At 36.2% G+C, this 18,101-nt stretch overlaps 1 long non-coding RNA gene across 1 annotated transcript in view; it reads left to right on the forward strand.

Moving 5' to 3' along the window:
- The window catches only part of LOC125278043, a 28,167-nt gene extending 14,064 nt beyond the window's left edge, over window positions 1-14,103 (forward strand). Inside the window, exons 2-3 of the long non-coding RNA XR_007187040.1 lie at window positions 5,569-5,821; window positions 12,933-14,103. This is a non-coding gene — a long non-coding RNA (uncharacterized LOC125278043). The remainder of the gene's footprint in view (window positions 1-5,568; window positions 5,822-12,932) is intronic.
- The last annotated feature ends 3,998 nt before the right edge of the window (window positions 14,104-18,101 follow it).

Genomic DNA, 18,101 nt, shown 5'->3' on the forward strand with positions numbered 1-18,101 from the left:
GTGCTCAACCATAGTAAATAAGTTGAATCAACCTTAATACATTAAGTTGACCCAACGTACATTAAATTGGAATAACAGAATTGCATAATGCTGAAATAAAGCAACTTAATCATGTGGAAATCCTTTCCATGATTTTTTTATGTTCGTTCAAAGAGTTATTTTTTTGAGTGTAATTAGACTCACCTGTGGTTGAATTCTTGTTAAATTAGACATTTGTAGTCTAAAATTTAGCTTTGCTCCAGAGACTTTCAGTAGGGTGTACTCTCAAAATTTTGTTCTCTAAGTTATATTATTAACCTTACTTTCATGTTATAAGTTAAACAGATGTTATATAAAACTTAATCTTGCCAACATTTTGGAAATTGTTTTTGTGTTCATTGAGATATTGTTTAAAATGTTACTTTTCAAAGGGGGTGGACTCATTTACGCTGAGCACTGTATATACTGTATGTGTGTGTGTATATATATATAGACATATACTACGCCTCAATTTGCTGTGGGTATCTCAATCTGCAAATGCAGTCTTGAATTTTTGCAGTCTTGCCCTAATTCTGTGGGCAAAACTCTGCCCCTGTGCTTTCAAAGCTATTTGTGTTCTTCTAGCAAAATCTTTCTTAAGCCCCAGATAGTGGCTGATATATGAACCGTCACAAAGCAAGAGAATAACATCATCATATTACAACAGCTAGGGGCATAAGTTCAGAGTGCTATCTGGTCACCCTCTGAATCTGACCTACTTGAGCTCACAAAAATGCATGTGTCATTGCGTCATGAGAATCTAAATGTGTTTAAAGTGACCTTAAGGCCTGGCGTGAACTTTTGACACAGAGCAGAATAACCATGACGCAACCCACACAAACTGTGTCTTTGTAATGGCCTCGTTGCTAATAACAGCACAGCGGAAATGTACCAGTATACAGACAGTTCAAGAAGACCCAACATCTGCACTGCGGACTGCCCTTGTCCTTGCCTTTGCAAGTGTGTGAGCGAGGCGACTACTTCGGTGGTTATTTCCGCCACCCACCGCCATCGTGTGTGGCTGAAGAGGCCTCAAGACCTCCAGCATGTTCTTGGAAATGTTGCTTAGTAACTTGTGAAATGCTTAGAGGAAATAAGTAACTAAAAGTGCAGTACAGTGGTAAAAAAAAACAACAGTGGTTCGGCCTGCACTGTTTTATATAAAGTAACTGTGCCATTTCTCTTGTTGGCATATTGATAAACCATAGAAAAACACACACACACACACATCATATAGCCTCACTATATATGCTCACTTTCGATCTTTCCTCTGCATCATCATACCACACACAGGTTTACATACATATTAAAACACATACTGCTACTAGGCCAAGTGACCAACTGACGCAGTCGTACACGCAAAACGCATTAGTACTTCCGCCAGCAATGTTAGGACATATGATTTTTACCCAAAGTGGTTCCAAGATAAAACCAAAGCAAAATTTCTCTGTTATTATTCAGTAAGTCATGTGTAAAATAGTGACCTACTTACCACCAGCAAAGATATATTAATCATTCTATGGTGATTTTGCTGGAGGCAACTGAAACAGGAGCAGACAGAAGCAGACATCTGTTGTGCATCTCCTGTGTGGGCCGATGGTTTCGGGTCTGGTTAGTGATGTAACGGATGTGAGCAAGAACTGTTCATTCATAGACAGCTGATGCCTCTGGGTCTTGGGACTCTAAAAATAGCTGTTTAGATTCAGCTGACTGACTGAGGAATCTCTTCTTTATTTTTATTAGTCTGTTTCGACCTCCCCTGCCGAGTTCACTCTCTTGTCTTCCGTTCTTGCTCTCATCTGTTTCTAAGGCTGTGGATGTCCACCTGAAGATAAAACACTGTTGTGCATTCATTTAAAAAAAAGATTTTTGTGTATTTTTGATAGATAGATAGATAGATTAGATAGATAGATAGATAGATAGATAGATAGATAGATAGATAGATAGATAGATAGATAGATAGATAGATAGATAGATAGATAGATAGATAGATAGATAGATAGATAGATAGATAGATAGATAGATAGATAGATAGATAGATAGATAGATAGATAGATAGACACACATCTATCCTAGCAATCCTTGTGCGAGAGAGTGTGTATATGATCTAGTCAGGTGTTTACAGATCACAGAGGTAGTCTAAAAGTTTCATCAGTGACCTTTAGCCTGTGTTGAAGGTGAGGAAGTGTTGAGTGAATGGTGTGGAGGTGCTCAGTGAGGGGTGTGTGAGGAGTGCTGGGTCGTTAAAGCAGTCTAGCCATACGGCACACAGCTCTGAGCTTCCCATAAGGCAGGAAATTCCTCCTATGGGCCGTTCCACACCTGCACAAACATATCGTGCCGTAGCAGAAGCGAAACTCTACTACTGACACCCAAACAGGTCATGCAAACCACACAGACTAGATCTAAGATATGCCTGCACATTTTCCTCATGTAAACACACACAATGGTTTTTAAGGTTCTAAGAGAGAATTAAAACATCTTACATTACTATTCTTTGCTTTTACTGTATAAAGTAAATACTATAAAGGCTATAAGTCTATGTAATTTGCAATGATTAAATGCAAGAAAAAGTGTTAGTTCATCTAAAAATTAAACTTCTGTCATCATTTACTGACCCTCATATTGTTCCAAACCTGTAAGACTTTCACTCATCTTCAGAACACAAATGAAGATTTAATGAAATCTGAGAGATTTCTGTCCCTCCATTGATAGTATACTGTAAACCTGAATAAGTTGGGCTAACTCGAAAAATTTGAGGTAATTAGTCACATCAAATTTTTTGAGTTATGATGTTCCGAATTTTAAGTAAGCAGAACTATCAAGTTTTGAGTTTGTAGTACTCATGCATGATAAGTGCTCCTAACTTGAAGTAGTGAGTTAGCTAACTCATACACTTTGATAGCTATTATTTAGTTAATTCACTTCTTTATTTTGAGTTCTTCCAAATCAAATGAGTTGTTTACTTCACTGTAAACCCTAAAAAGAAAATTCAGAAAATGCCAACTTGTTAATTTGTTAACATGTCAGCAACTTAAAACATGTAACTTACCTGCTCTCAAACCAAGCCGCATGCACCACTTGTCACCATGATGGTAACTCTCCAAAAACCCACATTAACAGAAACTCTTCTAAATTAGCATAACTAAACATCAATCACTACTAAATCTCCCTTACCATTAATCTTGCACAAAAAACATTATATAACACTTAATAATTTTAGCATTTACTCTCCCTTTCGAGTGCCATGGGCAAAGCATGCTGGGAAATAGAAATCCCAGCCCAGTTTCAGTTAAACTTAAGTTAGTCTAAATTTAAAAAAAATGAGTTCATACAACTCAAAAGAATAAAACAGTTCAGTTTACTTGAAATATGTAGTGCTGTGAACTCAAAAGAAAAAGAAAGTTCTAAATACTCATAACAGTTCATTTAACTGAACTAATTTGTTCAATTTAAGTTTGTCCTACTCAAAACAATTAAGTATTTTGAGAATTAGGGTTTACAGTGAACTACCACTTTGACTCTTCAAAAAGCTCATAAAAAGACAGTGTAATTCCAAAAAAAAAAAAAAAAAGCGATGATGGAAGTGTAAAGTTCTGCACGTGATCTACTAACGACGTGCAAATTAAAGAACACAGACGCAGTTGGATCATTTCCATATTGACCAACGCAATCTACCAATAGCAGGGCAAATTCGTGTCTGTTTAAGACATGCTTTTTTGGGCGCAAATACCAGTAAATTGACTAACGCAAACCTTACTAAATCACCTTTCATGATTCATTTAAATACTCTCCTCCCATAAATTTTGCGTCTCTTATCCACAAAAATATCTCTAATTTTTCACTGCGTGTCTTTTGTAAATCCTGACAGTTGGGTTTGCGCTGGTGCAAGCTCAAAGACTTGGCCTTCTGATTCCCCTTCAAATCAGACTAATTCTTGAACTACATTGTACATTAAATTATTGAACATTAATGATATCTTCAATACATTTATGCTGGTTCTATTCTGTTTACCCTAGGGGGTTACCACTGCTCTTCCTGCTCTTTGGATTGCTCTTCTGCCAATCCAAACTGTATGCTAATTGTCAGTCATCTTTGACGATAATGGTCCTGACAGATCTAAGCCTTTAAAATTCACCCTGTCGTTCCAAAGCTGTATGACTTCCTTTGTTCCATGGAACATAAAACTTTGAAGAATATCCTGGTCACTCTTTTCACTGTAATAAAAGTGAATGAGAACTGGAGCTGTCAAGCTCCAAAATAAAAAAAGAACCATAAAACTATCATAACAGTGGCTAATATGGCCATTGCACTGTATTTCAAGTTTCCTGAAATCTAGCTCTCCCTGGTGAGTCCATGTGAGAAATAGTGATGTCTGATTCCTGAACAGATCATTCTTTTGAAGATTGTTTCAATTAATTAGTTGATTCAGTCAACAGAAACAGTCTGAATGATTCATGCATAACCTGATATTGCTGAGTTCAACATGTTCCTGGGTCAACTTTTTTGTTGATCCTGGAACAACATTCAAATCAAACAATCAGATTTGAGGGACAAGTTTACAGATTATGTCAAGTTTAGGCTTAAAATCATGAATTGGTGCTTCTACATCAGTGTTATTCATCTATCATTTCCCTCTGATTTTGGGGATAACTTAGGGTTAGGTTTAGGGGTAGGAATAGGGTTAAGACTAGAATGTTGTTCCAGGATCAACAAAATATGTTGAACGCATCTAACTCAGCAATATCAGGACGTGCAATGATTCATACATAAATTAGATTGGACTTACTGACTTGGTGATCTGGTCCATTTCTCACAAAGCTATCGTTGGACTTCAGTGTACAAGTCTTGGAATACAGTGGACAAGTAGTATGGACTACTTTTATGCTGCTTGTATGTGCTATTATGTCCTTTGTAAATCTTGAAAGCTCCAGTGCATATTCATTGTATTTGCACAGAAAAAACAACCAGCACATTCTTCAAAATATCTTTATTTGGGTCCAACACAAAAAAGAAAGTCATAAATTTGGAACAAAATGAGACTGAATAAATGATGACAAAATTTTAATTTCTGGGTGAACTATGCCTTTAACTTACAGTATTCATGTAATATAGCTGCCCATGAGCAAAATTCCTTCTGTTTGCATGTACAATTAAAGAAATGACATACATAGGAAAAAAAGGTACAGTACCTGTGCAAATTAGAGGCAACTGGCAGAGCGGCACACCCAAAGGGTTTTTTATTTTATTATTATTTTTTAAAAACTTGACTCAATCAAGCCATGACATTGTTGTCTTTACATCATGTCAAATGTTGAAATGAATTTGTTGGCTGGTAAAATTAAAAGGCTATAACACACCAAGATCCTGCAAAATGTTTTCAAATTCTGAAACATAAACACTGCTTGCTATTTTCCATCATATAATTTGCTATCAGGCCAGTCTCCATCTCCCTTCTATATCTTTTTTTATTATTATTATTATTATTTTTCCCAGTAGGCCCTGCTGTGAGTTATTAAGGCACTTGGGTCTGTCTGGTTTTATTTCCAGAGTCTCGTTTTTCTTCAGCAACAGCAGCTGGAAACAGTGCCACCTGACAAGCTGCCAGCTCTCACCGACCAGTTCCTCTGCTTCCTTCTGACATGAGCGAAGGCCACGGCCCAGTGCTTACTCAGAAAAAGAGACCCTGAGGTACCAGACATAGTGGGATGGAACGGATAAAGGAATTCCAGACGTGTCTAAAGATCAGGAGATGCTACAGTATGGAACTAACCCAAGGTGGACCGCCATTACATGAACAAAAGTAAATACAGTAGTACAGCACCAAATTCCTAATTCCTGCAATAGTGATCTACATGCTTGCTTGGGAAACAAGCATTTAGAGATGCATGATTAAATGTTAAAAGATTGCGATCTTGTTTCAAACACCCATGTGATTTCATTTCTAAATGAGTACGATTCACCACATTTTGACAAAATCACAATGGAACATTCAAATCTGTGTTACCACTACCCCAGAGAAAGCAGTTAAAGTAGACAAAGACAAACAGCCTTTTCAACCACACACAGTATATCGTTATTTCTGTAACAAATATTCAGATTCAGAAAAGTTTATAGTTCGGATATAAACACTGATGTCTAAGTGATCATAATAGAGCAAATCACCTTTTAAAAAGTAATTTAGTGCTTTATTATAGCGTTTAAGACAATACTGTTAAAAAAATGTATTTATCATTGAATCATTCAGTCAAGAGATTCATTCAAAAATGCTGATTCATCCAGTAATGAAACAAGTGAAGTATTTATGATTGAATCATTCATCCAAACTGATTTTATTAAATAATTCATTCAAATTAAATGTTAAATTTTTTTCAGAACCTATAAATTACCTGTTATTTTGTTTAGTTGTCTGTTCAGAATTGTGATCTCTATTTGAAAAAAAGAAGAAAAAAAAAATCACAATTCTCAGTCTGTCCAGAATCGTGCAGCTCTACATGCATTGCTTCATAGTTAAGTAATGTACAACGTAAGTTAAGATGTTCTTAAGAGCATTATTTGTATCGGAAATCAGGCTTAAGTCTTTTACTAATAATCCTTCACACTCTTTGTCTGTCGTTCTCTTTCTGAATCTGGCCTATGGATGGAGGGCTGTATGAGTGTGACAGTGTGTGAGTTTATGGTGAGAGAAGTCAACAGGGAGCTGTGAGAATGAGTGTAGAGCAAACACACATGCAGCGTACTAACATCACTTTTGACGTCATCAGGACCAAACATGAGAAAGTGTAAAACCCATCTCACCTAAATGTCAAAACTAAATGGTCTGATAAATATATGATGGTGCCCTAATGAATGTGTTCAATATGAAAAGCACTTAATTGTGATTAAAAGGGGTTCACCCAAATATGAAAATTCACCATAATTTACTCACCCTCGAGTTGTTCCAAACCTGTATAAATTTCTTTGTTCTGCTGAAAACAAAGGAAGATATTTTGAAGAAAGTTTGTAACCAGGCAGCTTTGAGGCACCATTGACTTCCATAGTAGGGAAAAAACACTATGGAAGTCAATGGTGCCCCAGAACTGTATCTTCCTTTGTGTTCAAAGAACAAAGAATTTTATATAGATTTGAAACAACCTGAGGGTGAGTAAATGATGAATTTTCATTTTTGGGTGAACTATCCTTTCAATCTGATGAATTAAACAGAATATTGTGCATGTACATTTTTAATAATCTACAGCACTGATAAATCTTACTTCATTCTGATCATCCTTGATGATATACCTAGCAATCACATGGCGATCATATGGGAACACCACTCTGAAACGGACCTGGGGGATCAAGGAAAAACATAGGATCATATTTTCCATCCTTTAAAAAACTAGCTTATACACAGTAAAAAAAAAAAAAAAAAGTTGAGAAAACTTTAAAGCTGCCCTAGAACCCTTTTTCACAAGATGTAATATAAGTCTAAGGTGTCCCCTGAATGTGTCTGTGAAGTTTCAGCTCAAAATACCCCATAGATTTTTTATTATTACATTTTTTTAACTGCCTATTTTGGGGCATCATTAAATATGCGCCGATTAGTGCGCGTCCCCTTTAAATGCTCGCGTTCCCCGCCCCCAAGCTCGCAACTCTATAATTCATTGCATAAACAAAGTTCACACAGCTAATATAACCCTCAAAATGGATCTTTACAAAGTGTTCATCATGCAGCTTATCAGATCATGTAAGTATGGTTTTTGGATGTTTTCATTTGATTCTGAATGAGTTTGAGGCTATGCTCCGTGGCTAATGAGCTAAAGCTAAAATTACACACTGTTGGAGAAATTTATAAAGAATGAAGTTGTGTTTATGAATTATACAAACTGCAAGTGTTTAATATTGAAAATAACGACATGGCTCTAGTCTCCGTGAATACAGTAAGAAACAATGGTAACTTCAACCACATTTATAAGTACATTAGCAACATGCTAACGAAACATTTAGAAAGACAATTTACAAATATCACTAAAAATATTGTGATATCATGGATCATGTCAATAATTGCTCCATCTGCCATTTTCGCTATTGTCCTTGCTTGCTTGCCTGCATAAAGTCTGTTGTTTCGCTGTGCAGCTCCAGACGTTAATACTGGCTTGTCTAATGCCTTGAACATGGGCTGGTACTGTATATGCAAAAGTTGGGGGCGTACATATTAATGATCCCGACTGTTGCGTCACAGTCTGTGTTATGTTGAGATTCACCTGTTCTTCAGAGGTCTTTTGCACAAATCAAATTTATATAAGAAAGAGGAAACAATGGTGTTTGAGACTCACTGTATGTCATTTCCATGTACTGAACTCGAATTATTTAACTATGCCGAGATAAATTCAATTTTCAATTCTAGGGCACCTTTAAGGCAACAAACTTTAAGGCAACAAACTTCAGCAGATTTTTGTTTTCTCAACTTGTTGTATTCAGTTTATACAACAAAAAGTTGAGAAAACTCAAAAATTTCCTTCAAAAACAAGTTGAGAAAACTGAAAAATCTGCTGAAGTTTGTTGCCTTAAACTTTTAAGTTTTCTCAACTTTTCATTTTTTAAAATGAACCATCTGTAAACCCTTCATCTGTACACACTTCCAATCTTGTTACAAGCAAATCAAACTAAATATGCCACTTTCTAGAATACAAATACAATTACCCAAACAGAACAAGGAGCAAAGCAATGAACAAATCAATGATTTGATATTAAACAGGAAGTCATTAACTGATATATTTCTCATTTGCTACCTGTTTTTTAACACATAATGATTTTTTCATTATGATTCTCCAGTAATGGCAAATCTGCTGAACAAGCTGCAACCAGCTATCAAGAACAGGACAAATTCAAGTCATTTTGTGCTATTTCCAGAATATAAATCTCAGACTTTTAGCAGCATTACACATGCAGGCACGCAAGCACACAGATATTTTGACTGAACCATGGGAGATCCTAAATAGAAACAGACCTGCTTTTCACAAGCTCCCAGTACACGCACATTTTTACGTAACTCTCACCTAAGTGCCATAGGTCAAAAATTCTATCGTGAGGCCCTTAGATGAAAAAAACATGTTGGTTTTATAAGTTGCTTTTAAATTGTAGGGTCATATATTACCACAGCTCTAGAGCTCAGCAGGATGTGTTGTGACATCCACATTCACATTACTTTCTCTCTGAGACCTTCACAAGTGATTCATTTTACAGTCTCAGTGAGAAAAAGAGGAGCTACATATAGTACTAAAGCACAATGACAGATTTTGTTGAGGCTGTAGGGGGAACTCAGGGAGTTTGGAGATTGCAGACCATTGACTAGCCCATGGCGTAGGTTTAGTGAAGGTTCAAACTCACTGTTTAATATGAGTCATGCCCAGACAGACAGTGCTGCTCTCAGGGGCTCCTTCACTGACACAGACAATATGACTTTGGGTCCAAATGGGTGTCTGCCAGACACATCAGCCAGAGAGATCCAGATTCCAAACAGGCCATGTAATCCACCCCATTTATATAATCCTTTCCTTTGTCTCTGGCTTTTGCTGGATAAGCAATGCAAGTAATCATAACCAAACTGTATAAATGACAGGTTTACTTATTTGGCATTCTCACGAGATGATAAATAAAAATCTGTGAATTTGTCAATACAATATGAAGGATAATTGTACTTATGTTTTGATGCAAGTACATAGTAGTTAAGGACACCTAATATAAAGTGTGACCAAAAAAAGTTTTTTACATAATCAGAAAGATAATTGTTTTTCACATTGTAGAAATCAGATCAAATAAGCATGACACTTCTGCTGGGTTTTAACAAACATTTACAATATGGAATCGATCAGTTTGTTTGAGGTCTAAACTCACAGCAATGTGTCAGTGGAATGTGCACATAATTAATCAGCTTTGTTTGACTGTGAGAGGGAAACACACCTGTGACCGAACATAACTGCCCTCCAAAACCCCGGGGTCAAATGCAATGTGTCCAAGACGTCTCGCTACTTCCTCATCTAACTGAATGTGATGACACTTCATCACTCATTAGGTGGAAAGTTTGACTCCCTTGAGGCACAATATATTTAGAACTTTTCTTTTCCAGGAAGAAGAAAAAAAAAATACAAAGAGCAGTGGAAAACTAATGCTTCAGTCAGAAAACTACTTTTTTCACTGTTATCTATCTAAAATCATTGTTATCCCATTATCCCTTATTCTTCTTAAAATCATCTGACTTTACTGCTATATGAGAAACTTTTCCGTTTTCTATTCAAATAGCCATGTTGTCAGGGATTGCTTGTAGTAAAGATCCCGAGAAAAATGTGTGATGCAGAATGAATGATAATAATAGGCTTTTAATAAACACAAAGAGCGATAACAAACATATAACAACATATTGTTAACAAGAGACAATGAACAGAGGAGAACTGAGGGCTTAAATACACTGAGGATGATAATCAAAGGAACAGGAAACAGGTGTGTAACTAATAAGAAACCATAGCCGCTTTTCCACCCTCAGGCCGAATGGTTTTAAAGGTGCCCTAGAATTAAAAATTGAATTTATCTTGGCATAGTTAAATAACAAGAGTTCAGTACATGGAAATGACATACAGTGAGTCTCAAACACTGTTGTTTCCTCCTTCTTATATAAATCTCATTTGTTTAAAAGACCTCCGACGAACAGGCGAATCTCAACATAACACTGACTGTTACGCAACAGTCGGGATCATTACTATGTACGCCCCCAATATTTGCATATGCCAGCCCATGTTCAAGCGTTAGACAAGGGCAAAACGTCTGGATGTGCACAGCTGAATCATCAGACTAGGTAAGCAAGCAAGGACAATAGCGAAAAATGGCAGATGGAGCAATAATAACTGACATGATCCATGATTACATGATATTTTTAGTGATATTTGTAAATTGTCTTTCTAAATGTTTAGTTAGCATGTTGCTAATGTACTGTTAAATGTGGTTAAAGTTACCATCGTTTCTTACTGTATTCACGGAGACAAGACTGTCGTTATTTTCATTTTTGAAACACTTGCAGTCTGTATAATTCATAAACACAACTTTATTCTTTATAAATCTCTCCAACAGTGTGTAATGTTAGCTTTAGCCACGGAGCATACTATCAAACTCATTCAGAATCAAATGTAAACATCCAAATAAATACTATACTCACATGATCCGAATCATGCAGCATGCATGATGAACATCTTGTAAAGATCAATTTGAGGGTTATATTAGCTGTGTGAACTTTGTTTATGCTGTTAAAGGCAAGCGCGAGCTCCGGGGGCAGGGAGCGTGAGCATTTAAAGGGGCAGCAGCCTAAATCGGCTCATATTTAATGATGCCCCAAAATAGGCAGTTAAAAAAATTAATAAAAAAAAAATCTATGGGGTATTTTGAGCTGCAACTTCACAGACACATTCAGGGGACACCTTAGACTTATATTACATCTTTTAAAAAGACGTTCTACAGCACCTTTAAGAAAGGTAAGGAACGGTTCCTATTGTGTTTCCACTTGAGCCTGGTACGGCACTATAACCAACCGCTCTTGGCCCGGAATTCTCAGCATGGTTGGCTAACTGTGCTAAACTGTGCTGGTAGAATGCATGTAGTGACGTCGCCACTCAGGATTGGTCACTTGTCTGTTGCCTGGCTACCAGTTTCTCTCTAGCCGGCTAAGTGTGCTATTTTCGCAACGTAAACACAAATTAATAATAAAATATCTGATCATCCTCCATGATGAGGTCAGTATTTACTTCTCATATCGTCTGTAAACTCTTGCGTTACCAAGGCAATGACTGACGCATTTGCATTACATTCCAAACAGCTCTGTTATGCCACAGTGGAAAATTAAACCATATCTGTATTGGCCGGATCAGCACGGAATGGAACGGTTAAGCAACGAGAACGGTTTAGCCCGAAGGTGGAAAAGCATCTCATGAAGATCTGGAACATGTATTGTCCATATATCTATTTTATAGTAAAAATGCAGCCTCCAGAACTAAGTTAAGACATAAAACCTATCATTTATGTCACACATTTAGAGATGATGGGGGAGTTAATTCTAGATTTAGCATCTATATCTATAATTATCTACAATTACTCAATTATAGAGCCCCATAATGACATCTCACATTTCATTTCATTTGAAAGTTATTTGTAAAGTAACACCAACAAACACAAGTACAAACCCCAAATGTTCATAGTAGAACAAGAGCTTATCTAAAACACGCAGTAATGTAACTTTAAGAGGTGCAGTCACATTTACTGTTATCTGGCAACTGTTGCATGTGCAAAATTTAAATAGAAAGTCCATGTGATTGGGAATTGGGCTAAACATTTCTCCACTCAGATTTTGCGTCGTTTTTCGTTTTAGTGACACGAATTCCCAGTGATGACCTACAGAAAGCTGCCTGGTTTGAAAGTAACTTCTGTGTGAGCTGTGCTTAGTACATTTCTACATAGAAAAAGGGACCTAATGTGACCACACCTAAAGTGTTTCGATACCAGGGGCTAAATTATATGTTCTTTCAAATCTCATCTTTCCTGTTTTGCATTTAGAATTCCTCAAAGTATTTTGAGGGTCAGAATGAGCTGGAGTTAATCAGATGTTGCCAGGAAGATCTGAGAGGTGATATTACCACTGGAATGAGGGGTGTTCAAAACAAAAATATTAAAAAGACTATGAAAAAAAATTTTCCAGCATACTTGGACGAATGACTCAGAAAACTCAAGGTTTAGGGCCGGTCTCTGGGTGTTTGTTATTTTGCAGAACATGTGCTCTGCAATACTGTTTTTCAAAATGCTTATGATCAGTCAAGGCTAAGAGACCACACTAAAGACTTTCACCCGGTTACACCCTTAAGACACACAACCGAGCCTGTCTTCTCTTTCTACAGGACTGGAATTTCGGCCTATCACATCTCATCTGATTCAGCAGAAGTGGAGGTGGAGCTCAGATTAGAGCGGTCGGACTTCAGCAGGCCAAATGTGCGGCATCAGCTAATAAATTTCAACATCTGAACCAGCATCTGCATCAGATTTGGGTCAGCTGCATAGACTAAACAGGTGTCGGCTTTTCTTGCTCTGATGATTTTCAGTCTGAGAAAGATTTGGGAGGTGTCCAGGGTTCCTCTGAGTGTGGGAGTACAACATTTCAGATGTATAATGCTGACATCACTGTTAGAGCATGATGTCATTATTTAACATCATTAATTGCGTTATATAACTGAGTTTTTGTTGTATTGTCATAACTATGCATGATCTAAATAGAAAGCCATTGCAATTGCATGATGTCACTAAAGTGAGTGTTCTGTGTACTGGAGATGTCATATGCAATTTATCATGTGTGCTTTTTCTCTCAATGGCTATGAAACCCTTTACTCCGAACAGTACATTTTAAAGCTTTATAAGGCATAATGCCAGTACTTTCATTACTGAAAAATAAACATGATATGTTTCATGAACAACGACAATAAGTGTTGTTTACACAGCCACTCTCATTTACTGTGTTTTATCATCTATAAGTGACAGTATCTTTACAACACAGTTACACTTCCTAATAAAAGACAACGCTTCAATAACAGAGTGTAGCTGACTGATATGGGCACACACATCCTTTAAGCCCAAAAGAGAGCTGATCTTATGGAGACGGTTGATTCTGAATTGGGAATATCAATTCTTTTTCCCTTCCTTTTTTTTTTCTTCAATTTATTCTTTACATTATTCAAACATTAGCAGAAATATTTTAAGCAATGAAAAATGAAATTATATATATTTGAAGGTCAGATGATGACGTGCCTTTAGTAATGTATTTTGTTTATGAGAAATTCCCAGGGTTAAACTTTACAAACCATTTGGCTGGTGGTACTAAAACTGTCTAGCAAGTCACTACAAGATGCATTTATAAACAGCTTCCAGACAGAGTGGTCATCTTTGAAGGGCCTTTTTTCAGGTTTTGGCAACAACATTCACACAAAGGAAGGTACTTTGGACAAAGAGATTAGTGGACGTTGTGTAAAAATGGTCAAGGTGCACTGCATACTGAAGGGGCTCAGTGAGGAGTCAGTAATAATAAAAAAAAGAATAATAATAAATAGCATTTGGGTCAATGATGTAGCGGGTCTTTTTTTTTTTTTTTTTTTTTTTTTTTTGTCCAAAGGCCTTAAAGGGATAGTTCACCCAAAAATTAAAATTTGATGTTTATATGCTTACCCCCAGCGCATCCAAGATGTAGGTGACTTTGTTTCTTCAGTAGAACACAATTGATGATTTTTAACTGCAACCGCTGCCGTCTGTCAGTGGTATAATGCAAGTCAGCGGGAACTTGGACTATAAGAGTAAATAAAACACGACAGACAAATCCAAATTAAGCCCTGCGGCTCGTGACATAGTGGTGTATTAGAGGTAAAAAATGATATAAATACTGTTCAGTTTCTCGCACAAACCGATCGTTTCGTGTCTTAAGACATCAATGTGTCGTCACGAGCCGCAGGGTTTAATTTGGATTTGTCTGTCGTGTTTTATTTACTCTTATAGTCCAAGTTCCCGCTGACTTGCATTATACCACTGACAGACGGCAGCGGTTGCAGTTAAAAATCATCATTTGTGTTTTACTGAAGAAACAAAGTCACCTACATCTTGGATGCTCTGGGGGTAAGCAGATAAACATCAAATTTTCACTTTTGGGTGAACTATCCCTTTAATAATAATAAAAAAACAAAGATATGACATCCAAAGTATGTAAGGTAGTACAACTAGATCACTTTTATTGAATCCAAATGGTTTTAATTATATTTTGCTACATATAAAGGTATTTTAAAGATTTGTCAAAAGGTCATTCGGTTTAACCGTCCAAAGGCCAATACAGTCATTTCATTTGTGATTAAAATATCTTAAAATGTAATAAATGTATATATTTTTTATTCTGGCTTGATTTTATAACATTATATATCAACATAAGTCGTCGCTTTGTTATGAGAGAGAATGTTTGGATAATGAATTTCATTGATGTCATTCAGAGTAATTAATATAAAGGGACCAAGTCATGAGGCCAATATCATGTGACAGGATGTGACATCATTAGACACCTGCAAAGGACCACATGGTCGTGAAGTAACTAACTTTCTCTTAACTATTTGAAAAATTCATGTTTTCACTTGCTCATATGCATGTCTCAAAACATCAGGTCATTCGGTACAACCGCTATAAAACATGGAAAATGTAATATTTTAAAAACTTGTACTAAATATAAAATGTCTGGTTGTCCTTTTGCTAGCTAGCTAGCTAGATATCAGCCTGTTAGCATTGCTTGAAAATATCGTCATTCGGTATAACCAAAAGTGTCATTCGGTAAAACCGAAATTTTGGTTGAACCGAATGACTTTTTTTTTTGTAAAAAATGACAAAAGCAGTGTTTATTGATTATAAAAAAAACACATAATCTCATTGTTAACACTTAATAAAACTTCAAAATTAATTATATCTCCATTATGTTTTTTTACACTTTTATAATCCTTATTCATCAATGACCCATTTATAAATAATATTCAGTATTATGATGATTATTATTGTTATAAATAAATCATTGTTATTTTAATTTTCAATAATAATGATCAAATTGTATATTATTTATTGTTAGTATTATTAATAATAAATTATTATTATTTTACTTTTTAATAATAATGATGATGAAATTGTATAATATTTATTGATATTATTATTATTAATGTGTTTTTAAAAAGAGCACACAAAAAACAAATTCCTTTACCGTTTAAATACCTGCAAACATTTGAAGTGAGAAGTGAATGTTATTCAGAGTCTGTCTGTGACCATTAAGTAAATAAGCCGTAACACCTGTAGGTCTTTTTAGGCTTTCAGACTCTTGACAGCTCCTTCAGGAAAGGCAAAGCCACATGAATTTACAGGGTGAATGCAATATTTTGAACTAAATATTCATTGGAGGAAAAAAACAACATACCAGGTTCCTTTGATATCTTTGGATCATGCGCTGTAAAATTGGGAAGGATTGCGGCGTATCACGCTATGAAACACCTGTTTTGAAAAAAATGGTAAAGAAAAACAGTTAAGTCACACTCCCTATGAATGAAACATTTACCTTGGCATATAATGAAACAAAAAAGGTAGATTTGACCAACAGCACTCAAAGCGTTTTCAGGAAACCAGTTAGGAGTGCCTGCCAAATTACAAAGAGAAAGAGAGAGAAAATTGTATTCCTGTTAAATCACCCAAAAGCAAACATCCAATGTCGGCTTATGAAAGACGGATAATGACTGTTTGGGTATACAGCTTCATGAACGGCTAGCTCAATGAACGAGGCAACTTAGACAAATAAATTAAAGGAAGTCAAGTTTCCGTCTCTCTTATTTTCATACAGTCGACTGAATGCCAAATGAAGCTAACACCTGGGCAAATTGGAGAACTTAAAAGAAAGGAAGAAGAAAAAGGTTACTTTTTGGAGCATACAGGACTGAGTGATCATGACCTACTCTGCAACTCAATGTCTGAAGGTAGCATGCGAGCAGTTATAGATGACTGAAGACATTGAAAGAAAACAGAAGAAAAACACAGACTGTAGGGTCGACATCTGGCAGAGTAGTGTACTAGATTGGACGTGTTGTTAGTAGGTCAAGACTCGACAGTTGTCTGGAAAACGTCTCTTTTTTTGGGCACCTCTGTGGCCTGCTTTAATATTTTTTTTCCTCTAACATGATTTGTAAGCTATAGCAGCAAGAATAATGATCTAAGTCTAAGCCATCACAAAGACAAGAAACTGTCGTATTCATGTTGTTTACTGATGTCACCTACTGTACGTTCCGTTTTTGTCCGATGATCTCGTGTGCGGATAACACTGTGTCTTCTTTTGTACAGTACAGTGATCTTTGCCATGGGAGCATGTTTCTTAAGAATCCTGCCCATGAACCCACATGAATTGCCTTTTAAGGGAAAGTTAAGCACAAAGACGGCCCAAGCTGAATAAGATGCCTTTCCAATGAGGGATTCACCACAAGCAAGCAATACTGCTAAAATAAAGACAAAGCTTTTTTGTGCACATCCTGTATTTTCATAACTTGGAATTTCAAAGCAAACCCATTCTGTAACACACAAAGTCTGGTTTGATTGTGTATAAAGTTGACCACAGAGCCTTTAGGCATTTTATTATGTCTATCTCGATTAAACAGGATGGAACAAACCTGGCTCAAAATTAATAATCAAGTGCGCAAGCATGTAAAGCCCAAGTGAATAATTATGTGGAACTGATTATATTTATATACATATATCGTGTATATTTACTTTACACAATGTTTCGAAAATATAGTCAGATTGTGTGTGAAAGTTGTATCCATCCAATCTTTCAACTTATGCCATGACCACGTAAAGCCAGTAAACCCGCTAACTTTCATATAATACAAAACCAAAAAGGGACTTGATGTAATTATCTGCAAAAAAAAAGTGCTATTTACATAGAATCATGTTGTTGTTGGTTCAGTACAGTACAACCACTAAAAAGATGATTTAAATATCATTATTGCCTTTCACACACTTAAAGGATCAGTTCACTTTCGAATAAAATGATCCTGATAATTTACTCACCCCCATGTCATCCAAGATGTTCATGTCTTTCTTTCTTCATTCGAAAAGAAATTAAGGTTTTTGATCAAAACATTCCAGGATTATTCTCCTTATAGTGGACTTCAATGGCCTCCAAACAGTTGAAGGTCAAAATTACAGTTTCAGTGCGGCTTCAAAGGGCTTTAAACGATACCAGACGAGGAATAAGAGAAACAATCTGTCATTTTCAGAAAAAAATACAACTGTATATGCTTTGTAAACACAAATGATCGCCGTGCTTCCGCTTTCCGTATTCTTCAAAAAGCTTACGCTGTATGTCCTACGCCTTCCCTATTCTACTTATGGAAAAAAACGGAACTGACGCCGCGTTCGTTCCGTAAGTTGACACATCCATAAGACCTTCGTTCATCTTCAGAACACAAATTAAGATCTTTTTGATGAAGTCTGAGAAGTTTGTCTCTCCATATCCAACGCAA

This window comes from Megalobrama amblycephala, linkage group LG11 (assembly GCF_018812025.1).
Source record: "Megalobrama amblycephala isolate DHTTF-2021 linkage group LG11, ASM1881202v1, whole genome shotgun sequence".
NCBI lineage: Eukaryota > Metazoa > Chordata > Actinopteri > Cypriniformes > Xenocyprididae > Megalobrama > Megalobrama amblycephala.